A 27,171-nucleotide genomic window follows, 5' to 3' on the forward strand; every position below is an offset into this window, starting at 1 on the left:
TGTAAAATATAAAAAAGGCAACTGTAGTTATGTGATTCTCCAGCGGTTTGTTTTCTACTTTATTATGGATTTGACGCCATTGCTACATAATCCCTCATCTTCTGCGTAATTTACAGATTCAACAAAACAATCACTTTGTTTCTAGCTCAAAGGGATCAAAAGTTAAACACTGCCACTGGTTTCCCTGTGCAGTGGCGGCCCCTTTGCTGCTCAGGGGTGGGTTGCTTTTCCTCGGTTGCTAATTGATGCATTTAAGTGTTGCACTGATTCTAAGGAGTTGAGACTTTCACCCATACAGTGCTAACAAGTGTAACAATGCCAAAATAGTGAAGTAATACTGACACAAAAGTTACTTCATTGTGAGGCATAATGTACCTTACTTGCCACATAATTTAATTGGTGTGTGTCAGTAGTTTTAAGGGTCTTTTGATGTGCGAGAGTATGTATGCGGATATGAGTGGGTATGTGAGTGGTTCTGGTGCTGATGTCATCAGTGATGTCATTTGAGATGTCATCAGTGATGACACTGACCATGACATGAGTGATGGAATATGTGAAGTCATAAGCAGTGCATTATGGGGGCAGACATTGTAGTTAGCTGAGTTAACTATAACTGCTGAATTTCTATGGTTTTGTACATGTGAAATGTGAACCTAACTATAATGTCCCTGTAACCTTTTATTTTTTTAGTTAAAAAATGATAATATGTATATGTATATATATATATATATATATATATATATATATACACACACACACACACACATATATGATTCCATTTATTGTCAGTTAGTGGTGAGTGCATTCCTGCATTCCATTGAATAATCAAGCATTCCAGTTTTAAAATTTTGAAAGTCACTACAACGTCTGGATGAGACAAGCTTACCATTCCTCAAATGCATGACTCGATGTAACCAGAACACAAGGTGTGTTTGATATTTTCTCTAACTTGTATTTGTGTAATTCTACAAAATATATGGAAAATTATGTACATTTATAAGAAATCGCGCAAAAAACAAAACCAACCTGTGCTGTCTTATTTTAGCAGAAAATGCGTTCTTGCATCCATTTTAATAGTGAGGCTATGAAGAAGTCTTAGCTTAATAGGCTGAAACACTTTGGGGCTCATTACGAGTTTTGTGGAGGGGATTACGCAGTCACAAACATGACGGATATCCCCTCCGTCGTATTCAAAGTTCCATAGGAGGTAATGGAACTTGTAATATGGCGAATGGGATATCCATCACCTTTGTGATGGAGTAATCCCTTTTGCCAAACTTGTAATGAGGCCCTTTGTCTGATCCTTCCAGAGCAGAATACTATGGGCCTGAATATGAGTCAGTCCTTTTTCCCAACCTGCGCATAAACCCCGTTTATGCATCAGTCAGAAATAGGAGTTGAGTGTTATTTAATGCATCCAATAATATTGGATGGGTTAAATACATCAGCCTTCTTTAAACTTTGGCAGGTCAAACCTGCCAAAACTTAACAGGGGAAAACCATATGTTAATTAACGTATCATATGGATTTTGGTGCATTAAACACGAAAATCTGCAAATTCCTCCCACAAATTCGTAATGGGTGGTATTTATTGCACCCAATAAATAGCCAACCCTGTGGTATCGTTATTTACCAAGGGTGCTAAATTGCACCTATACTTGTAATCGGGCCCTAAGTGTTGACATGACTATTGTTTGTGTCCGAAAGAGTCATACTTCACAGTCATTTTATCTTCTGATGAGCTCAGTTTTCTCCACTTTCTTGACTGGTATATGTCAAACCACAAAATGTTAGTTGGTATCGACAATGAGAATAACAATTCTGCTGAAAAGCCTGTTTCCATATGTGAACTTAGTTTAAATGTTTTCTAAACGAGCAGGTATAAAAACCATGAGATTACTGATTCTGCTATCTCTGCTAGAGCAGCATTCTAGGAAGTTTTAAATAAAGTTATTTTATTGTATTTGATGCTCTACTACATTAGCAAATCTATCAAGCCTGGAGCGCCACAGGAGGCTGAGGTCATGCACATGTGATATTGATGATATAACACATGACAACATTGACCAGTTTACTGGAATCAACAGGAATTAACTCTAATAATCCCCTCTCTTAATCTGCATTGTTGTCCAGTTAAATACCAGATCAGTTCCAGGACATTGGGTTCTTGATATTTGGCTTTGTCTCTAGTTTCCATATTTTCCTCCCTTTCTAACAAGTGAAACAAAACACCGTTAGCAAGCAGATCTGCATTCCACAGTTCATTATTTGTGGAATTTGCTTTTCTCTACCGTAATCCCATCAGCAAAGGGATGGCGTGTTGTTGATCACATCATTCAGGGACCTCTGACCCCTCTCTTATCTGTTGCTCTGCATTTGTTGCTACTCATGCTTGGGTGGTGCCTGAGCTCTGAATTACATCTCCATGACCGCATGATGTTGTGAACTTCCTCTCGTCCACTCCCCATCCTTCACTTTTAGATCTGACCTCATAATATTTCTCGCTGCATCAGGGTAGCCAAGGCACATTAGCACAGATGTGTTTTTAAAATTATTGAAGCATGATTTAGTACTTTAATGAACATAACGTGCATTAATAATACATATTAGCAATGTCACCCGGGGTGGGCAATTTAGAGGCAAATTGACATTGCTGACATTTTAAGCATTATTGGGGATCAAGGTTTGAAAGGATTGAAATACGAATTCAAAGTGGGTGTGGGTTCTTCTCAAGAAAATCATGGACAATTGTTAATTTTAATGCTAATTGCTCCAAGCTAGATATAAAGGGCCGTATTTATACTCTGGTTGCGCCGAATTTGCGTCGTTTTTTTCGACGCAAATTCGACGCTAAACTAACGCCAACTAATGCCATATTTATACTATGGCGTTAGACGCTTCGGGCGCCAAAGTGCCCGGAGTGTGCGTCATTTTTTAGCGTGAACCCCTTCCTTGCGTTAATGATATGCAAGGGAGGCGTTCCCGTCTTAAAAAATGACTCCCAGGCCTTTACGTGGTATTTATACTCCCGGGCAAAAATGACGCCCGGGAGTGGGCGTGGCCAAAAACGGCGCATTTGCGCCGCTTTTTAACGCCTGGGTCAGGCATGGCGTTAAGGGACAAGTGGGCTCAAAATGAGCCCAGAGTGCCCTCCCCTGCCCCCAGGGACCCCCCCTGCCACCCTTGCCCACCCCAGGAGGACACCCAAGGACGGAGGGACCCATCCCATGGACATTAAGGTAAGTTCAGGTAAGTATTTTTTTTTTTTTTTTTGTGGCATAGGGGGGCCTGATTTGTGCCCCCCTACATGCCACTATGCCCAATGACCATGCCCAGGGGACAGAAGTCCCCTGGGCATGGCCATTGGGCAAGGGGGCATGACTCCTATCTTTACAATGATAGGAGTCATGTTGATGGGGGATGGGCGTCGAAAAAAAATGGCGCAAGTCGGGTTACGACGATTTTTTCGACGTAACCTGACTTGCCCCATTTTAAGACGCCCATACGCCATTTTCCCCCTACGCCGGCGCTGTCTGGTGTACGTGGTTTTTTTCCACGCAAACCAGGCAGCGCCGGTCTGCTTGCGCCGGCTAACGCCATTCCATAAATACGGCGCCCGCATGGCGCTTCAGAATGGCGTTAGACGGCGCTAAATTTTTTGACGCTAAACTGCGTTAGCGCAGTTTAGCGTCAAAAAGTATAAATATGGGCCAAAATCTACCTGCAAGAGGGGGTGACCAGTTTGAAATGATGCCATTTAACTATATTAGTCTTAATACATTAATAAAAAATGGTAGAATATAAATGGCCACGTTTGAAGTGGTGGTCAAGGTTCTCCCCAATACTTTTTCGGGCGAGCACATGACAAATGGTGCATTTTATAGCAAGACAGGCTAGTAAAATTGTGAAACTTTGTTGAATCTAAGACCATTTGATAAAAGTGCAGTTTTAAAATATTTCATAGTGCCTTTGGTGTGACACTTTGCACATGTCTACGTAATGCCTTTTTACCTGATTCTGCTGTGCAACCTGGCATAGTGCCACCACTGTGCATATTTTTGCAAATTCCATACTAGTCCTTTCGAAAAAGGTAATAACATGTTCCAATGTTTAATAAACACACAGGGTGATGGGAGGCATGCTTGCAATAAGTCTAACCAACAGCAATCACTCATGGTTGCATTTCAACCCATTGTTCTTGCGCCCATCATGTCACCTCAGATTAGACCAGGCATATGTAAATCAGTCATGGCACTGCTACCACAGGGACACTCCAGTGTGAATTGCCTAGCCAGATCTCTGAACTGGAACACAAGCAACCAAGCACTGATATCGACCTGTTTGCACCTCTTAAGTCAACTATAGATTGGTTCCAGTGGCATAGTGAGGAAGGGGCCAACATCTTGGCATACCCTTGGCCACTTAGAGCATTTTATCAAACACACAAAAGAGGACAAGAGGAATTCTTGCAATAAGTCCAAAGTTCACAATGGGGGGCTTGGCCAAGCAGCAAATGACGTAGGTCGGAGAAGCCCAGAGCTCTGGAGAGCCAGACCGCCTCCGAAACCATCCTGAGCCAGGCGGGCCCTTCTTCGGGGACCCCTGATCCCCTAAATATCCTCCACAGGTCCCAGGGAATACTTGGAAGGCTATGGTAGGGGAAGACTTTAACTGTGTGGCAGATCCATGCCATGACCTACCCCATCCCCCATTACCTGCCTCACCCATATACCTCATTGCGAAAGCATTATATGATTGGCGTGAACATTGAGGGCTTAAGGACAGCAGGTGCACCCTTCATCCACTGGAAAGATTATTCCTTCTTCTTGCCGATGCATGAGTTACTTGTGCGACTTGATTCCATTTTATGCTCCCCAGACGCACATACTGCAGTGGAGGGAATCGTACACCTCTCCCGAACAATATCCGATCACAACTCATTATTGCTTTGTCTGGCATGGGATAGACATATTGAATCAATCCCAACTTGGAAACTGAAGCCGGAGGCCCTTAAGGACCCCCCGTTTAGGGATGCTCTACGTCGTCAGATAATAAATTACTTAACTGACAACATGGGATCAGCTTTCCACTTCCACTCAGACTGGGAGGCATTTAAGGTGGTGATTCGTGGCCATTGTGTCGTGCTCCACTCTTCTTCTGGAGATCACCGGTGCAGAAGCCAGACTCTGAAAACGACAGGCCGTCCGGACCTGGACCAGAGGCTACTAGAGGCCCGGGAGGAGGTTGCATAGAGCACAGAGCGGCTCTGCTCCTATGACTACAAGGCATACACTGAACAATCACATGCTGAGAGGGACCGGTCAGGGCGGAAATAGGCGTGGTTTGCTAACCCAGCCCGACGAGGCTCCCCGATAGTAGAATTGACTATTAATGACGGTAAATCCGTAGTGACACAAGAAGCGGTTAATGCTTATTTTTCTATTTTTTACCGGTCCCATACACCAGCCAGCCACCCTTAGATGAACCAGAGTGGGTTGGGTTGTTTCGGACCATCGCTGTACCCTGCCTGAGTTTTCTTAAAGCCAACACCCTGGGGGAGAAAATCACATTGCTGGAGGTCTTGGGCGCAATTAAAAGAATTGCCCACAGTAAAGGCCTGGGCTCTGACGGCTTGCCGGTCGAGTTTTATAGTACCTATGCAACAGAACTGATCCCATGGCTAATGTAGCTATGTAATGAGGCACGCGCAAAGGGGTGTCTGCCCTCAACTAGGAAGGAGGCATTGATAGTCCCCTTGTAAAACCCAGGATGCTGGCCACAGAAGTAGGGGCGTATCACCCGCAATCCATGCTCAATGTCAATTTTTTTATTTTGAGTTGGATACTGGCCTTTAAGCTTCTCCCCTTCATGATGAAGCTGATCCATAGCGACCAAACGAGTTTCATTCCCAAACGCAACACTGCATTTAATATCAGGTGCCTCATGGGCATCCTAGATGACAACTTGCATGATCGGAACAATGCGGCGGTACTAGCAGTTGACATTGAGAAGGCACTTGACAGCCTTGAATGGAGCTATTAATATAATGTTTAGGACCTCATGGCAATAGGTCCTGGTTTTATAGCCTAGACACAACTTTTATATACCAGCCCCATGTCCAGAGTGAGGACGGGCCAACAGAGCTTTACAGTAGAGAGAGAGAGACACAGCAGGGCTGCCTGTTGTCTCCCCCGCTGTTTGCCATTGCTGTGGATCCCCTGGCGGCGTTAGCTAGATGAGGGACCTTCTACGAGGGCATCAAAGCTGAGGTTACAATGCAGCGGATAGATCTGTATGCTGATGATCTCCTTATGTTTCTGCCAGACATGAAGGATTTGCAGGGGGCCAGGTCTCTACTTGAACAGTTTGCAAGGGTGTACAGACTAAGGGAAAACTGGTTCTTTGCCGTACCTAGAGGGAAAAATCTATCACTCTACCACTGATATGTTTGATGGGAATTATTAGGATGGCTCTTCAGAACCTGAAGTCGTTGATTGCCTTCTGGCAAACTCTCCCCCTATCGGTGGCAGGTAGAGTTGCCCTCCTCAAAATGGTGGCCTTACCTCATCTGTTATATCTCTTTGGAACCCTCTTGTTATGGGTACCTCAATCCTTTTTTGCTGATCTAGACACTATTGGCATAGCCTTCAGATGGGGATCCGGACGGCGATGGGTGAGGCTCTCCACGCTTTGGCGCCTGGTGTCTCAGGGCGGTTTGGCAGTTCCGGACTTTGGGCTGTATTTTCTGGCAGCTCAACTACAATGGCTGGCTAGATGGATGGCTTGTGGACGCAACCCGGACGGGCCCATTGATGGATTTACCCCAACACAAGTAACACTGTTTCAACTTATCCTACGAGCAAATAGCTCTACTAGATCATCCTTGCAAGCCCACAAAACAATGCAGAAATGCTGGGCAAAAAGTATGCGAAAATCTAGCATTAGATTTCCCAGCACCACCCTCCCATTGCTAAACAGAGGGAACAGATGGGGGAGACTGGTGACCTGGGTTGCAGCGGGAATCACCAAGCTGGGAGATTTGTTTCGAGACGGTGCTTTGGTCCCCTTTGAGACACTGAGAGAGTAGGTTGGTTCACTGGGTGGGCATTCCTTGCTCCATGGTGGGGCCTTGATAACCATCCACAGGCATTGGAGAATGAAGGATGCAGAACCCCGCTCCCATCTCTGCTGTTCCAAAGGCCTTCAGGCGGCAGGGATGTTTAAGGTGGTCACCTGCCTTTATCGTTATCTGCAAAACAAGATGCTCTGGCCCCTCGATGGACTGAGGGTCAAGTGGGAGGCAGACCTGGGGATCCCTCTTCCTGAAAGGGCGTGGGAGGTCATAATGGAGAGATCATTCAGGGTCTCCAGAAATGCAAGATTTATCAGTTTATGCATTTTACACTGGGCATATGTGACACCAGAAAAGATCAATAGATACTTTGATACAATGGAGGTGGTTTGTCCCCGGTGTAAGGCTGAAGGGACCACCTTCTTACACATGATATAGTCATGCCCAGTTCTGACCCCGTTCATCTCGGAGGTCACTGGTCTTCTGGCTGCAATCATGGAAAAGCTGGTACCCACCACCCCAGCCCACTGCCTGCTGCATTGGTTTCCCCACACCTCCAAAAACAAGGTGACCAATGAGTTTCAGGACCTGGGGCTCATTCTCCCCAAGTTGCAGATAACTAGAAACTAGAAAGACCCCAGGGGGGCGGGATTGCTTTCCTGGAGGCTTGGATTGGAGAAATGGGTGGAATGTGAAGAGGCCATACTGCGTAGGAAGGCATGCAGGGGAGTGGGGCAAATTATGGTCGTGCAGTCATGGGAGCTAATACTTGCCAGCCTAAGGGACCCAGACTTATAGAGGAGGAGCTATGATTCCATAGCTGAATGGGGATATAGCCACTGCATGCAGTAGAAACTCCATTCGTCAGAACTGCTGTACCCTTGTTACCCTGTCAATTCTGTTGCTATCAATCCACCAATTAGGCCTGGTTCACTATTGCTAAAGGTAGTTGTTTAATCATTTTTTCATTTTACTACTGAATAACCACTGCTTGCATTGTTTCTTAAATGCGGTTGTATCTCCTGTTTTGAAAATGTCAATAAAATCTGTTTAAAAAAAGTCTAACCTTCGCAATTACTCGGGGTGGCATTCCAGCCATCATTCTTATACCCAGAATACCACCTCAAATTACACCAAGCAAGATGCAAATCAGCCTTCACCCTTCTCCATTACTTATGAGATTTTTATTAAGAATTCATGCATATTTATCCTTATTAGACATGCTTCCTTTATCCCGTCTGCTAACAATCAGCACAAGTGAAGCTTTCTAAGCTGCATGGTACTTACTTTGAATTGTGGGAATAGCTATCCATTTCTACAATTCCATAACCATCCCATCAGAGTATAGTAAGTTTTCATAATTCGCTGACAAGCACACACTGCAGTTGTCTGCAATGCTGTGCTAGCAAGCGCTATTTTTGAAAGTGCTGTAGGCATCACTTTAGATTTTTCTATAATTCTCCAGTTAACTTTGCCTTGCAAGCCTCCACAATGCCAACCCTGCACGTTGTTTGCTAATTCTATGAGGCCTACTTTTTCCCTTTCATGTACCATAAATACCTGGCACACACTCTTTCCAAGTTTCCACAATTTACTAGCTGGCATATTTATATCACTGTTGTTGGTGAAATGCTGGGTAGTTAGCCCCAGCACATTATCGGAAGAAAATGGTCAGAGGCAAGACAGCGGTGTTCATGGATTGACATCCATGCATTAATTAAACTGCCTGGTTTGCCTTAGAAGGAGAAGACATCAGCAGGGACATAACCATAGCATTGTTTCAGGTCAAAGGGCAACAAAGCAGAAGCAGCAGATGTTTTCTGGCTGTCTTGCTCACTTATCCTCTACTCAGATGCTCTCTTCAATATAAGTACTTGATGCCGCGTACTCTTGTCTCTCTGGGAGTGGGGAGCCTTTCAGAGATGCCACCCACCTTTAAAGAACACATCGGGGCTGTCTCCTTAATACCCCCTTGAAAAGAAAATACGTGTGTGTAAAAATTGGCAAAAATAAATATCAGAGAGGGTATGATCAACTGGTGAGCAGCATTTTAGGTTGATGTGAGCAATATGTTGCTCCAGAATTATAGTTTGAGGAGCCACTTTGTACATACTTGGTGTGCAAAATGGGACAAGCATTTGTATTTGGCTAAAAATGTTTCCCGCAATCTGGAACTGTGATGTTTATTTTCTAGCCTTCTAAATTAATTCTCCCAGTCACTATGATTACTAAATTGTGGCAATTTTAATTCTTAGTTTTGTATAGCAATCCTGCACCGTGAGGCATTAGTGTGCTTCACATAGAACAAAGAGAATACATAATAATAAAAAAATATACCGCGACTTGGAGACTTAGGGCCTTATTGCTACCTTGACGGAGGAGTTTCCTCCATCACAAATGTGACGGATACCCCATCCACCGTGTTACGATCTCCATTGAATATAATGAGATAGTAATATGGCGGACGGGATATCCACCACATTGGTGATGGAGGAAACCCCTCTGTCAAGGTCGTAATAAAGCCCATAATATGGCAGAGGTGCAGGCATATATTCCTTTATGTAACTGGTGTATGATAGCTGATGGGGGATTATGCAATGGAACTGCCAGAGAGTGGGTATAGTGTAGTTCCTGCTCCCAAGAAGAGAAAATGATGCAACACAACCATGACCAGTAAAGATAGAAACCATCCAATTCCTGAGTTGTGGAAACCTCACCAGTTTGTGTGTGTGTTAGGGTGTATGTGCGGGCTCCCATGGTTTCCTTTGGAGAACAATCATGCAATATATTCAGTGCCAGCCAAGACCTTATCATACTAGCCCGAGAGTATTCCGCTTCAGTGTTATTTTTTAGGGATAACACTAAAATATTGTTTCTTCTACCTTTTTTCTTTGTGCGCTTGGAACAATGGTGCAGTACTCACAGTAGAGAAACTGTGGATCTAAAAATCATCAGTTGGCAGTTGTTAATTATTTCACTGACTGATTAAATGGTTAGCACATACAAATATTGGTTCATATGTACTATCACATTTACCCACAGACAAAGAAAGGGAGAAACCCTTTTTGATACATCAGCCTTCTTGTCTCAAGTCAGTATTGATAGTTGGTCACCGAGCAAACACCCCAGGCTTCAAACATTCAGTGCAATCTGTAGTGACAGGTAGCTGTGAAAAGTATGCTGTCACCATGCACATTGCTTAATGGTGAAAGCATGACACAAGACTTTCCACATACCAGTAAAGCTCCAAGTTGTCCCAAGTTGTCCCATTGGTTTGTGTGATACCCGCAGTTAATCCTGGCTTTTTACACAACTGCACTTTACTGCCGAATTTTTAAGCCCATAGTTACGATGATAGCATTAAAATATCAAGTCCCAGAATGTAATGTGATGTCTGCTAAAAGGCGAGAACTGACTCAGAGCGAGACATTTGTAGCGAGGACACTAAGCAGTTACTGATGTCCACACAACAGTAGCACTACCTTACATAGGCCCTCATTATGAACATGGCGGTAAACACCGCCGTCCGCCAAGCTGATGGCCAACAAAAGACCGCCAGTGGCGGTGGAATGCACACCGTGTTTAATGATGCCAAAAAGACAATCCTCCAAATATTTGGCAACTTCCACCCACCGCCAGGGCCAACAACGGCAGAAACGCAGTACACCTCACCCCGCCAAGCATACAAACCCCCCACCCACCAAATAATGATGCACAAATCAGCTCGGCTTGGCCCCATGGACTATGCCCCTGTGCTACCAACAGCTCTGCAAATGTACCTGAGTATATTGTTCACCATGTGCCCACTCCCTTCCACTGTCCCATCACTCATGTATGTATTATCTACAAACAAATACACTTGTACACACAAAATATCTGTCCCTATTCAATATGAGCAATCAAATGTGAAAGTGTATGCATTAGCCAGTTACCATCATAGTGACACTTTCATTGCATGAGGGGGTCTAACAGACTGTAGTGTCTGAAGTATGTCACACTGTACATTCTATTGCTTTAACACGCATCTGTTTCTTCAGTCATAAAGCTGCCACATCACAGATAAGGGACACCACAGCGCTTAGTACATAAGTCACCCTAAAACAATGCAGTAAAGCCATTAGCATTATAGAATGTGTACCTGAGAGTCACTGGAAGTATAGCCGGATTAGTTGGGTTCTGGAGTTGATGTCTTCGCCCTCTTCTTCTCCATCACTCTCATCCATCCTCTGATGTGGCAGGGTGGTTGGGCAGCACCCTCCTCTCCCAGAAGTGGGATAGCTTTCCTCACAGCCAAGTTGTGCAGCATGCAGCAGGCCACCACTATCTGACACACCTTGTCAGAGACATAGCACAGGGATCCTCCAGAGAGATGCAGGCAACAAAACTTGCCTTCAGGAGTCCTATGGTCCGCTCTATCACCCTCCTAGTGTGACCATGTGCCTCATTATAATGCATTTCTGCATCTGCCGTGGGATTTCTCACAGGTATCAGGAGCCATTGCATATTTGGGTAGCCATAATCCCCTGTAAAAGTGGGTGAAAGAAGGTTAAACCACACTGTACTTGCATACAGCCTGCCTGTCAGGTATGTCACTATAACAAGTGTCATACACACTCCCCTATGAGCCAAGCTCTGTCCCCCTGTAGTTGTCCCTTCATGTGTGGCACACTGCTGTTTCTCAGGACAAAGGAATCATGGACTGATCCTGGGAACCTTTCATTGACATGTGAAATGTACTGATCAGCAGTACACACCAATTGGACTTTCGTGGAGTGAAAGTTTTTATAATTCCTGAACACCTGTTAATTTACTCTTGGGGGTATGAGGGCTATGTGGGTACCATCAATGGCACCTATCACATGGAGGATATTTGAAAAAGCATAGACTCCTGATTTGATGGTGGTGAGATCAGCCCTTTGGGAAAACTGGACATAACTTTGCAGGTGTTGCACAAATGCATTCAGGAAATTAGACAGGATGTGGCTGAACATTGGCTGAGATACACTGGCTGCCATGTCCACTGTCACTTAGAATGAGCTTGTGGCCCAAAAATGTAGCACAGATAGTACCTGCACAGTTGTAGGTATGGCATTGGGATTCCTATTAGCTGGCATCAGAACAGGCTACATTTGTGCACATAAGTTTTAGGACTGTGGCTCGCTTCAGGGGGTAATCTATGATGATGTGACATTCCTCCATGGAGGCCAGATCTACCAGGGGTCTGTAAACAGATGGGGCCCTCCCTCACCACAAGGGTATGTACCTATGGGGGAGGAAGAGAGACACATTGAGTTGGGACATACACTTGCATAACATGGTAACACTATTCATGTTTTACATGCAACACAGTTGTCCCTCACACAGACTCAAAGAACGAAGTAATCCTGTCAGGCTAATGTGTGGTGAGGTGTGTATGTTTTATAGCATCACAGTGTAGACACACTTCCCACCATGATTCCATGAGGAGGACCAGTAATCATAATAGTACTCGACGAAGGGGAGAGGGAATGGAGCCATGAACTAGGCCCCGGCCAGACTATAAAGGCGTGGTGGATGCAAAATTTAGTGTAGTGTATAAAGTGACTTCATTCCGCTGGCGTTAGTCGTCATGGCGGTAGGCGTTGTTTTCCACCGTGCACCTGATCACTGGATAAAATTGACGTCAATGAGGAAGCAGGACCAATCATGATCACCGCCGTTGGTGACGATGCACACCACTGCGGTATCTACCGCCCTTTTGCAATGCCCTTGCCACTTGACGCCTGCACCTCGAGTAGGGAAGAACTCCACTGCGTGTGCTGCTGTGTCCTGACTCTGGTCCATGAGATGGCACGTGCTACAGGGGAACGGGCTCTGGCCTTCGGCACAGAGTAGCTGGAGAAGCTGGTGGACGGGGTCCTACCCCTGTATGCAAAGCTGTATGGGTGACCAGAGGAGCAGGTGAGTTGTTATTTGTCCTCCTTAAATGTGTGTGAATGTGGCGGATGCCTGTAGGTGTTTATGTTGGCTGTGTGAATGCTCACCCTTAGTGTGTCTGGCAGTTTTTGACATGGCTATTGTCTATATGTATGTCTTCATGGGCTATGTGAGGTTGAACTTCCATGACATTTGTGTATGGGGCACCCACACTGTCATCTGTTTGTTTACTCTGTGTGTCCCATGCAGATCAGCGCCCATCAGAAGAAAGGAATGTGGCAAGCCATCGCTAAGGAAGTGCGGACCCTGGGAGTCTACAACTGGCGGAGCACCCACTGCAGGAATTGGTCGGAGGACCTAAGGCGCTCGGCCAGGAAGACCGGAGAGGCCCAGCTAGGGACGGCCTCCCAACAAGGGAGGGGTGCCCATCGGACCCTGACCCCCCCTAACGGCCTGCATTCTGGCGGTGGCCTATCCGGATTTGGATGGGTGCTTGAAGGCAGCACAGCAGCCACAAGGGGATGAGTACCAACACTGTTGTGATGCTACTATGATGAGTGTAGTTAGGTGCTAAGGGATGCATGCATAGTAGTGCCAGGCCCATAGACAGGTGTGTCCCTGCAGTCCTGTCCCCTCTACATCCGTGGGATAGTATCTTAGGTAGTTATGGCTGGGACTGTAGGCCTGTGAGGGGTCCCCTATTTGGGCTATTGTTTTTAATGTAGCCTCATGGACTTGCAGATATGTTGTCTTGGCATTGTCTCTCTTTGTTTCACATTACATAGTGTTTCAGAGTAGAGGGCCAGGATAGGAATGTAGTGTACTGTGGGATCATGCCTACCAGTCAGGGGCACATTCATATCATATATTGTGTCTGCTGAGGGTTAGTGCCTGAGATGGGTGGGAGCGTATGTGTCCCAACATGTATATTTTTCCTGGAATTGACATACTTCTTTCTTGTTTTTCCCCCCCTGTACTCTGGTGTCCTTTTGTACTTTAGCTTAATCTGGTGAGGGAGCTGAGGCACCGGCGAGTGTGGATGCTGCAGCCCACGGGACCCAGGAGGCAGAGTCCAGTGACGCCAAGGGGACCAGTGAGTTGTAGGGCAAGGGGAGTACCATGGGAGAGGCAGCTACCACTGGAGGTAGTGACTCCGATACCTCCTCCGATGGCAGCTCCCTGGTGGTGGCAGACCCTACTGGGCCCACCCATTCTTTGCCATCTTCCGCCAACCCCCATACCATCACCGCCCTCCCAGTAGCTCCCCATCGAGTTGCCCGTGCCTGTTCACCCAGGGGGGTGGGTGTCTACTTCGCCCCAGGCACCTCAGCTCCCTGCCCCTGTCAGCCCTGCTTCCCTCACTGAGGAGGCTATTGACCTCCTGAGAACCATCTCTGTAGGGCAGACAACCATCATGAATGCCATCCAGGGGCTGGCATCCGAGATGCAGCAATGCATTGCATTCCTTGAATGCATTTACCGTGCCATGTCTGGCCTACAGAGATCTTTTCAGGCTCTGGCCTCCTCTTTGATGGCAGCCAGTGTCCCTGGTTTTTCTGTCCCCTCTCCCACCACCTCTGCCCCTTCCAGCACCCCACTCCCTTCACCCATGCCAAACACACATACAGACAGCCATTCACCCAAATCAACACATAAGAGACAGACAGAGAAACACAAGCACCACACGTCCCACCACATGCAGGCACATACCCAACATACCAAAGCAGACACACCAACATCCACCTCCCCCACTGTGTCGCCCTCCCCCTCCTCCTTGTCTGTCTCCTCACCATGCACACCCACATGCACTGCACCCACAGTCACTGCTGCTGGCCCCATTCTTGCAGTCACCACAACAGCTGACATCCAGTCATGCACCCCGGACACCACACCTGACTCACCACGACTACATTCACAGACACTTGCAGCACATTCACCAGACCTGCAGACACCCACACAACATCCATATACACTGGCAGCCTGTCTTCTCCCTCTATGTCCACCTTCCTCCTTCCAAAACACACAAATGCTCACACTCATCCACTCCATACACATCCACCACACATAACCAGACTAGACAGACACCTGCATCCACTTCCAGCACACCTACACCTCGTACCACCACTCCCTCAACCTCCAACCCCAAAACTGTCTCCAAAACCCCTCCAGCTTCACCTAAAAAGCTTTTCCTCTCCCGTGTTGACCTGTTTGAACCCACTCGTCCACCCCATCCTGTTCCTAAATGTTCCCTTGGCCTCAACAAGTCCACTCCTTTCTCATCAATGTCCTCCCCAGTCCGCCCTTCCCATGCCCCTTCCCCAGGGAGGAAGAAGGCCAGTGTTGCCCCTGGTCCCTCTGGCACCCCCCGGTCCAGGCCCAATCCTCCTCCTTCCAAGAGTAAGCCCAGATCCTCACCACCTCCAGAACCTAAGTCTAAGACCCCCCTTCCAAACCTAGGTCCCCTCCCCCACCACCCTATGCCCCTTGTCCCTGAGGTGCCTGGCTGCCCCATTGATAACCCCTTTCTCAGTGGAGGACTTTTCCATCGTAGGTGTCAAGTGTCGCCTATATTTGCCCTTCTGGGACTTGAATTTGGACTGGCCTATGGCCTTGTTTGGACATTTATTATTGTCTCTAAATAATACATTTTAGTGCCCGGCAGACCTGTTGGTGCAATATTGTCCCGTTGTGCAGCATTTTCACTGTGGGGGGAGTGGTGTACACAGGTGTGTGCACTGCTTTTGATATATGTTTGCATGTGTCCGGTAAGTACATTTTAGAAGGGTGTGTATGGTTTGAGGCGGTGGGGGGGAGTGCATTGTGGTGTGGGTGGGTGTGTAATTGTGCCCTTTCCTCTCATGTGTGCTAGGCTGCAGTATTTACCGTTGTCATCTTCGTTGGTGGTCCCTGTCCTGGAGAATTATGGAAAGGAGAAGCACTGGGATTATTTCCAACTCTCGCTCCATGTCGGCGTCGGCGTGTTCTGTGTGCCTCCGTTGAGTGTTTCCCTTTATATGGATCGTTTCCACCAAGCTTTGCGTGGCAGTGATTCCCGTCCCGGAACTGATAGTGGTGTGCTGTTTCATTATATAGTGGGCGGGTAGAGCCTTTCCGCCGGGCTGAAGATGGACTCTGAAGTCATTGGAGGATCTGCCAAAAAGGCAGTGGATAGATGGCCTGCTGGCTGTTTCTCATGTGCTTCATTATTTGGCAGTCTGGACCGCTAGCCTGTTGGCGGTAGTTACCGCCACTGCCGGCGGTGAGGTGTTTACCGCCATGTTCATAATGAGGGCCATAGTCAGGGAAAGAGTGCAGAAAAGCAGTGTTGAGCATGCTTAAAGCACCAAATGTCATGTGCCTTCAAAGGATGGACTACAAAAGGTGTCATTCAAAATTTTAAAAGTTTCACAAGAACTATGCTGTTGGCGAGGTTGGCCACCCTTAGAATGGCATAATATGGTCTGGGAAATGACCAACTGCGTCTAGGAAGTTGTTTAATAAAATATTTGAATGCCACACCTCTTACTTTTTTAATCCAATAATAGTCCTGTGAACTGGACAGAGACCCTCATTACAACATTGGCGATAAAAGCCGGCTACCGGCGTGCAGAAAACCGCCAACACACCGCCGCGGCCGCGGGAAACCGCCACAGCTATTATAACCCACATTTCGGAATCCGCCAAAACTCAGACACCCACACAAGTCCGCCACACCAAAGGTCAGTGATAAACTGGCGATAACAAAACCTCCACTGTCATGCCAACAGAAATACGCCCACACTATCACGACACACAAATCCACGTGGCGGTCTTTCAACCGCGGTATTCCATTGGCGGTACACACCGTTGCGCTCAAAATACACACACTCTTACAAAACACAGCCACAATGGACAATTCAAAATACACACACCTGATACACATACACACACCACTCCCTCACACCCATTACAATATAAAACACACACCCACATCACCCACAAACCCCTACGACAAAAAATCTTGAAAGAAGGCCAGAGAGAGACATCACCAGCAAGAACAACAGCATCCACAGGCACAAAACACCATCACCCACCCAACTTCCACGCACCTCACACAACACACCACTACATATCACCACACTTATCACCACACACTCCACCCCACACATCACCTACACCACCCCATGGCACGGGAAAGACACCCCAGGTTCTCGGAGGAGGAGATCAGGGTCACGGTGGAGGAAATCGTCCGGGTAGACCTACAGCTATTCAGAGCACAGGTGCAGCACACCTCCATAGCTAGGAAGATGGAGCTATGGCGCAGAATAGTGGACAGGGTCAACGCAGTGGGTCAGCACCCAAGAAATCGGGGAGACATCAGGAAGAGGTGGAACGACCTACGGGGGAAGGTGCGTTCCGTGGTCTCAAGACAGCACCTGGCGGTTCAGCAGACTGGCGGCGGACCCCCACCTCCTCACCCACAACTAACAACATGGGAGGAGCAGGTCTTGGCGATTCTGCATCCTGAGGTCCTCGCAGGAGTAGGTGGAGGAATGGACTCTGGTAAGACAAAGCTTTACTATTACATCCCCCACCCTACCTGCATGCTATCACATACCCCCACCCTCACCCCCAGCACCCCAACTCCTCACATATGTCCCAACATCACAACCCACACATCCCAACACCAAGCCCTGCATGCAACAACAAAGCATGGACACCCATCACCAAAGCATGCACACTGCACATACCCATACACCCCCCTAAACCATCATCACACAAGGTCCCACACAGGAATGCTAGCACTGGGGTACACAGTCACCCACCCATTGCATACTATTACACACACAGATTTAATAAACATCCTTTTATACCCCTGCAGGACCCCTACCCAACGTCACCGGACAGGAGGGTCCACACATGTCCACATCACCAACAGAAGAGGCCCACAGTGATGACAGCACCTCTGTCCAACTGGATCTAGATGACCAGCCCGGACCATCGGGGACCTCTGGACAGTCGGTTCCCCTGACACAGGCACAGGCCACCACAGACCTTCCCCCCTCTGGAAACACCAGCACAGCACCCACCCAGCGGGCCCATACCTCCGTCCCCAGGACACGTCAATCAGCTGTGTGTCCACCACTACAGGGAACCCAGGATAACCCACCACCCCAACAACAACAGGGACCTGGGGCAGTGGTAGTGGGCACACGGTCCAGGGGACGGAGGCCCAGGAACACAGGGGAACTGGGAGGGCTGCTGTGAGACGGGGGCGGACAGGGCAAGGGAACCCACTCTCCACGAGGCCCTCTCCTCCATCATGGGAGCCTACCACCATTCCCAGGAGACGATGGCAACGGTACTGGCCAAGTTTCAGGAGACCCAGCGCATGCAGGAGGAACAGTATTTGGGCTTCAGGGAGGAACTTAGAACCATCAGCTCCACCCTGGGCACCATTGTAGGGGTGCTGAAGGAAGTACTCAACACCAGGAGGGACACTGTGCCACTACAAGGGGCCCCTGACACTAGCATGGACGATGAACTGCCCACAACCTCCGCCGGCGCTTGTGGACAGGACCCTCCGCCACACGACCACCACACCAGCACCCACCCCCTGCAGAGGGAGAACCACCTCGCAAATGGTCCCTGAGATCCAGGAACAAAACAGAGAACAATGCCAAGACCCCCGCCAAGAAATGAGACCACCCTGATTGTTATCCTACTGTCCCACTTTGTCACCCTGTCCATAATTAAACTGCCCCAGCTCCACTTCCTATGCCCATATGGGCAATGATGCACCTGTGAGACTAATAGACTGGACTCTGCCATGGACTCTCCTCTGCCATCACCCCTCACCATTTCACTACCCCCTCCAATATTGAGCATTTAAATAAACACACCTAAAGCACAAAATGATCTGGAGTCTGTCTGTGATTTCAAAATAGTTTATTAGCAATTACAGTGACAAAATGTTTTTGAAATAGTAATGTCAACATACCTATGTCACACAGCTCTAGTCCATGAGGAATCTAAGCAGATGTCACACAGTGGGACCCACATCTGTGAAATCGTAAGGGAAAGTGAAAACTCAGTGACCATACACTGGGTGAAAACGACAGACAGGAGAGAGGTAGTAGTGTCTAAGTACATGTAGTAGGCAGGTTTGTATTCCTACCTGTGTCTCACTGGAAATATTGCAGGATCACTGAGTCCCTGTTGTGCATGTCTTCTTCCTCTGCTTCCTCCTCATCACTGTCCACAGGCTCCACAGCTGCAACAACACCGCCATCTGGACCATCCTCCTGCAGAAAAGGCACCTGGCATCGCAAAGCCAAGTTATGAAGCATACAGCAGGCCACGATGATCTGGCACACATTCTTTGGTGAGTAGAATAGGGATCCACCTGTCATATGGAGGCACCTGAACCTGACCTTCAGGAGGCCGAAGGTCCGCTCGATCACCCTCCTAGTTCGCCCATGGGCCTCATTGTAGCGTTCCTCTGCCCTTGTCCTGGGATTCCTCACTGGGGTCAGTAGCCATGACAGGTTGAGGTAACCAGAGTCACCTGCAAATGGCGAGGGGCAACTGTTAGACACACACTAACCTGGAGGGATAACCCCAGACCCAGACAACCATTCCCACTGACTTGCTTCCAGGTGCTCACCTAATAGACACACACGGTGCCTCTGGAGTTGACCCATCACATAAGGGATGCTGCTATTCCGCAGGATATAGGCGTCATGCACTGAGCCAGGGAACATGGCATTCACATGGGAGATGTACTGGTCTGCCAAACATACCATCTGTACATTCATAGAATGATAACTCTTCCGGTTTCTGTACACCTGTTCACTCCTGTGGGGGGGGACCAAAGCCACATGGGTCCCATCAATGGCACCTATGATGTTGGGGATATGTCCCTGGGCATAGAAATCACCTTTCACTGTAGGCAAATCCTCCATCTGAGGGAAAACGATGTAGCTCCGCATGTGTTTCAGAAGGGCAGACAACACTCTGGGCAATACGTTGGAAAACATAGGCTGGGACATCCCTGATGCCATGGCCACAGTTGTTTGAAATGACCCACCTGCAAGGAAATGGAGCACTGACAGCACCTGCACTTGAGGGGGGATTCCTGTGGGATGGCGGATTGCTGACATCAGGTCTGGCTCCAACTGTGTACACAGTTCCTGGATTGTGGCACGGTCAAGCCTGTAGGTGATTATCAAATGTCGCTCTTCCATTGTCTACAGGTCCACCAACGGTCGGTACACCGGAGGATGCCGCCATCTCCTCACATGTCCCAGCGGACGGTGCATATGAAGGACAACAGCGAGCACAGAGTCAAACAACTCCGAGGTACGTACCCACAGTTTACCCAGAACACCAATCATACCCAAAAGCTGGCCTGTATGTGTGTTGAGTCTAGGCCTAGGTATGTGTGACGCAGTTGAAAATAAAGCCATGTGGGCCCCTGAAATGGCGGCTGCCTGACCTCTAAAGTGGGACAAGGGGATGTGAGGTAACTGCGCTGGGTTGTACACCGTTGCGGTAGGCGGTCGAAGACCGCGGCGCAATGCTGCATTGGTTAACATTGGACCCTATGGGTCCCAGGAGCCAATGACAATGTACGCCGGCGGTGACGGTACGCACCGCCGCGGACGTGACCGCCATTTTCTATCTGTTCAATCACTCGATACCTGATCTTCGACAGGAGAGGACCTACACTGCAAGTGCTGCTGTGACCTCGGCCTGGAAGAGACAATGGCTCGTGCGTCTGGGGAAAGGGCCCCTGCCTTCACATCGGAGGAGTTGGTGAAGCTCATGGATGGGGTCCTCCCCCAGTACACGCTACTCTACAGTCCTCCAGACAAACAGGTAAGTACACAGGGAGCATGTTGTATGGGCTATGCCTATGTGGAGAGGGCTGGATGTAAGAAGGAAGGGGGCAGAGTGCTGCGTGCATGAAAGACGGTGAATGCAAGTGCCACATGGCAAGGGTAGGGATGGGGGCAAATCACTTTGACGGTGCAGTTGGTAATGACTTCTCTTCTTCCCCTGTACATTTCATGTAGGTCAGCGCCCACCAGAAGGAAGATATTTGGCGTGCCAATGCCAAGGACGTCCGGACCCTGGGGGTCTACCACAGACGGAGCATCCTCTGCCGGAAAAGATGGGAGTACATTCGCCGCTGGAGCAAGAAGACGGCAGAGACTCAGCTGGGGATGGCCTCCCAACGTGGGAGGGGTGCCCATCGCACCATGACCCCCCTGATCTTCAGGATCCTGGCGGTGGCCTACCCGGAGTTGGATGGGCGCTTGAGGGCATCACAGCAGACACAAGGGGGTGAGTACACTCTCATTCTGCTGACTTTGCGCGCAGTGGAGGTGTCTGGGTGGGGGAGGAGGGCTGTGGGATTCCCTAGGCCAGGGCGAGTTCCGTAGGCAAGGCCCCTCCGTAAGGCAGGCCATGTGGCACCCCACCTCTGTAGAGTGCCAAGTACAGCTATTCATGCCCCTGTGTCATCTATGTGTGCAGATGTCGTCCATAGCCTTGTAGGCCATTTCCCAGGAATTGAACAGTGGAGCCCAAGAGCGCGGCGTAGTGCAGGGGGCTTCTGTGTCTGTCGTGTCCACCAACGGTAGCTGTAATCCATGCACTCAACATGTCTTTCTTCTGTTGTTCCCCCCCCTTTTTGTGGTCTCCCTGTTCTTGTGTGCATTAGCATCATTAGGCGGAGGAGCAGTGGCACCGTAACACGAGGGAGCTGCATCCCACATGGCCCTGGAGGGTGAGACTACGGACTAGGAATCCACCAGTGGGACGGAGGGCGAGGGGAGCTCCACGGCGGGGACAGGAGCTTACACCAGCGACACGGACTCGTCCTCTGATGGGAGCTCCCTTGGGGTGGTGGCAACATCTGTGCCCCCCGAATCTACAGGTACATCCACCAACCCCCCTACCTGCACCGCCCTCCCAGCAGCCCCTCAGCCTTCGCCCCGTGCCCGCTCACCCAGGAGGGTGGGCATCACCTTCGCCCCAAGCACCTCAGGCCCTGCCCCAGTTACCCCTGCTGCCCTCAGTGAGGAGGCCATTGACCTCCTCAGGTCCCTCACTGTTGGGCAGTCTACCATTTTGAATGCCATCCAGGGTGTAGAAAGGCAGTTGCAACAAACTAATGCATTCCTGGAGGGCATTCATTCTGGTCAGGCGGCCCTTCACCTAGCTTTTCAAACTCTGGCCTCAGCACTGATGGCAGCCATTGTCCCCGTCTCTAGCCTCCCCCCTCCAACTTCCTCCACCCAGACCCAATCCCCTGTACCTCTGCCTATCCCAAGCACACCATCAGACCAGCCTGCACACACCTCAACACACAAGGAAAGCTCAGGCAAACATAGGCACCACACATCCCACAGGCACTCACGCAAGCAACACACACATGCAGACACACCAACATCCACTGCCTCCACTGTGTCCCCCTCCTCTTCGTCTCCCTCCTCCATCCCAGTCTCGTCTACACTCACACCTGCATGCACTACCTCTACAACCACTACGTCCCTCTCCAGCACACCCACCACCACACCCCACTCACGTGCAGTCACCTCCCCACTACCATTCACACGTCCCCTGTGTCCTCTCCCAGTGTGTCTGTGACGCCCCCTCCCATGATACACAAACGCAGGAACACACCCACCCAACAGCCATCCACCTCACGACAGCCTCCAGCACATGCACCTTCACCGAAAGTCAGCAAATGAACACCTCCTACAACCACCACCTCTTCCTCCACTCCCAAACCCCCTCCTGCTACCTGTCCCAGTGTGTCCCAAAAACTTTTCCTGTCCACCCTTGACCTTTTTCCCACACCTCCCCCACCCCGTCCATCTCATAGGTCCCGAAGTAGCACCTCAGCCAAAACATCTCCGGGACCAGTGGTGACTGTAGTCACCGGTATGTGGAGTACACCGGCCACCAGGTTAGCCAGTGTGGCACGGAGCCACAGCACAGAAAGTCCCCCACCTGTGAAGCATCAGAAGTTGGCCAGTGCCCGGCGGGAGAGGGGGAAGACTCCAGCCACCAAAGCCACTCCCAGGGGTCCCGGTGGGAGTGTGGAGTCAGCTGTGACACCTCCCAAGGTGGGGAAGGGCCACAAGAAACCCGGCAAGTCTGGGAAGAGCTGCACAGCGGAGAAGACCGCCATCATCCCCGCTGCCCAGGAGGCCACCGTCAGCCCCAGCCCAGCTGCCCAGGAGGCCACCGCCAGCCCCAGCCCAGCTGCCCAGGAGGCCACCGCCAGCACCAGCACAGCTGCCCAGGAGGCCACCGCCAGCCCCAACACAGCTGCCCAGGAGGCCACCCGCTGGGCCATGAAGGAGTGCCAGCAAAAGCCCCGATGGGCCATGAAGGACCGCCGTCTCAAGCCCCGCTGTACAGGGCACCGCCAACTCAAGCACCGCTGAACAGGGCACCGCCAACTCAAGCACAGTTGAACAGGGCACCGTCAACTCAAGCACCGCTGAACAGGGCACCTCCAACTCAAGCACCGCTAGCCCATGAGCGGCAGGGGCACTGACGCAACTGGGTCCGTCACGGGGTGAGTGATGCACTCTGGGCACCAGTCCCCCTCCAGAACCAGTGGAGACATCCATCCACTACCTCTGTCCTAAATAGGATGAAGCACTCTGGGCACCAGTCCCCTCCAGAACCAGTGGAGACATCCATCCACTACCTCTGTCCTTCACAGGATGAAGCACTCTGGGCACCAGTCCCCCTCCAGAACCAGTGGAGACATCCGTCCACTACCTCTGTCCTTCACAGGATGAAGCACTCTGGGCACCAATCCCCCTCCAGAACCAGTGGAGAGATCTATCCATTACCTCTGTCCTTCACAGGAGGAAGCACTCTGGGCACCAGTCCCCCTCCAGAACCAATGGAGACATCCATCCACTACCTCTGTCCTAAACAGGATGAAGCACTCTGGGCACCATGCCCCCTCCAGAACCAGTGGAGACTGTTATCCACTTGAGAGACTGTGGCTTTGCACTCCCCAGGATTGAACAGTGGGTAACCCACCCACTGTAGAGACTTGAGAGACTGTGGCTTTGCACTCCCCAGGATTGAACAGTGGGCAACCCACCCACTGTAGAGACTTGAGAGACTGTGGCTTTGCACTCCCGAGGATTGAACAGTGGGCAACCCACCCACTGTAGAGCCTTGAGAGACTGTGGCTTTGCACTCCCCAGGATTGAACAGTGGGCAACCCACCCACTGTAGAGACTAGAGAGACTGTGCCTTTGCACTCCCCGGGATGGAACAGTGGGCATGTGGCCCCCTCGTAGATTTGGCGTCGTGCACTCAAGCGGCTGAGGTGCCCCCCCTTTCCCTCCCCCTGAGGTGCCTGTTTAGTTGCTGTCTGATGCCCCTGCAGTGTTCTCTCCGTCATGGTCGGGGATCTTGTGTGGGCCTCGCCCATACCGTGTGGTCCCAGTGTTCCACGGACTTTCTTTGTGCAGTACCTGGACTACTATGCCTGATATATATTTTGTACATGGTGTATATATATATATATATATTTCTGCCTACTTGTTTGTAATATATTCTGATGGTTACACTCATTTTCTTTGGTCTTTGCATTCTTCCAGGGGGGTTTGGGGGGGTGTAACTGTGATGTATTGATATGCATTAGTGTGTGTGTTGTAGTGGGTGAGGGTGGGGGTGAGGGTGGGGGTGTTGCATGATTGTGTCCCTGTTTTTTGCCTTCCCCCTCCCCTGTGTCGTAGGTGCAGTACTCACCGAGGTCTTTGCCACCGGCGTTCGTGCTCCTGGTAGAGGAGCAGGAAGACTATCGCAGGTAGGATTTAGAGTTCCGGTTCCATGGTGTCCTCGTTCCTCGTGGAGTGTGTAGAGGTGAGCGTTTTCCCTTCGAAATTCCTGTTTCTGCCATGTTTTTATCCGTGGTAAATCCGCCCCGGAAAAGGTGGCGGATTGGCCTGTCATAATAGTGTGGGCGGTACTTTGTCCTCCGCCTGTCTGTTGGCAGCGTCCACCGCGCTGTTTGTTTGTACCGCCAAGGCAGTCGGAGTGTTAAAGTGGCTGTCTTTGTTGGCGGTTTCTGTCACGGTTGTAATTGCAATATTTTTACCGCCGGCCTGTTGGCGGTCTTACAGCCGCTTTAACACCGTCCGCCAGGGTTGTAATGACCACCAGAGTCCTGACACAGACATTGTGAGAGGTAATGAGATGTGAGAGAGGGTAAAGAGATGTGTGTGTCAGTGAGAGTGCAATACACAATCTTTCTATGCTTAAAATCGTCTAACATAAGTTCATTCATCACTCTGCCAGTTGAAAGACCCTGCATAACCTGCATTACCTCTCCTTTATGTCAAATGTGTCCTTCATAACAATCACTGCAAAAAACAACATTTTGTAAACGTGAGAAAAACGCAATTGTTGTGTATTTCGGGGGGGTTGGCAGCTAAATAAATACTGATAAGCACTGATTTCAAAAGATTTGGAAAACACTTAGAAAACACAACTGAAACCCACAAAAAAACTGAAACAGGACAGACTAGTTATTGTCCAGGGTGTTTCATGGTTACATGGAATGCATGTTGATTTGAATGTTTTGTGAATGATTTGTCTGTGTTGGCCAGCTCACTGAGTCAATGATCACCAAATGAATGAACAACAAAGTTATCTATGATGATGATGAGGTGTTCCACATGTATCTTATCTGTGATTCCATGTTCATGGCAATTGCAGTACACTTGTGTTAGAATACAGTCAAATGGTGTGGTTTGCATCATTTTGTGCTAATTACCAAATATTATCATTACCCTTCCTCTCCCATTTCTGCAGACATCTAAGTACCTTGAGCCTCCTCTCTGATGTCTCGGTGGACTACAACTATGTTACTTCCTGTCCCTCTAGAGTCAGTCCCTAATGAGGTCCGAGGTGGGGTGTGACCATGAGAGTTGTATGTCGACTACAGGAATATTGTACTGCAGAATTACAGTAAAAAATCCACAACCAAAATATCAAGGTTGTTACTATTTATTGGTAATTATAGCTTTAGTATTCTTAACTCCACATTTATGCACTTTGAAGATATGTATACATAGAACCCCAAAGCTCTCCCACCTTACAATCCAGCCCTTCGACACTCTAAAGCCTGCCCCAGCCAGAAGAAGACCTCTTCCTTGAAGAGGCAGCTCAATGCATACACCTGAAGTGCACTGCAGGAGTAGTTCTTCAAAGACTCGTACTCCAGTTGACTATTACGGGCAGAATATTCACTCTTCAGGCAGAATTTAGGCAATTCCCTTACTCTGCTTGGCCAATCACAGTCATTCTTAGATTCCTTGGACCTGTAAGTGCTGTGCACTCCTAATTCTTTTATAATAACTTGTGTTTGTCGGAGTTAGGAAGAAGCAGAATGTCTAGAAAAAGACTGCATTACTTCACAAATCCTCCCTTCTCCTGACATAAGATTTTCCCTTTGAAGCCTGATGCAAAAGCTCAGGTAAGTACAACACACCTCACCCCTTACCACCACAAGAAATTCCATTTTATAAATTCATATACAAACCAGTTTGGGAAAAACTATGGGCCTGATTTAGAACTTGGCTGATGAGTTACTCTGTCACAAAGGTGACAAATGTGCTGCCCGCTGAAATATAAATCCCATTATATCCTATGGGATTTATATGTCAATGGAAGGGAAATCCACCACTGTTGTGATGGAGTAACTCGCCACCAAGTTCTAAATCAGACCCTTTGTCTTTCGGCTGTCTTTGGACAAGTCACTTTGGGGAGGGATGTGGACTGAGGGGTATCTTCCCCTTAGGTGGGAGGACTATATAAGAGGGTGGTTGAGGGAGGCCTTTGGCTTACAGGGAAAAATAGATCCCTGCTGCACAGCTCTCATATTGCAGATGGACCCTCCCACCTTCTCATTTGCTGCATAGAACTTGCATTATACTCAAAGGCTTGAAGCACACTTCCATTCAATTCACCCTCCTTTATATGTTTTCTGGATTTCTCTCAAGAACACTGTGCGGAATTGATTTTTTAGACTCTCCAGCACTAAGGACTTAGTCAATGTAACAATGTTAGACAGAGAAAACCATTCTGCAACTAACTGAACATTACATTTAGGTAATCATCAGTACCGTAAGACTTTACAGGAATAGCTACTGAAA

This window comes from Pleurodeles waltl, chromosome 6 (genome assembly GCF_031143425.1).
Source record: "Pleurodeles waltl isolate 20211129_DDA chromosome 6, aPleWal1.hap1.20221129, whole genome shotgun sequence".
NCBI classification, from domain to species: Eukaryota; Metazoa; Chordata; class Amphibia; order Caudata; family Salamandridae; genus Pleurodeles; species Pleurodeles waltl.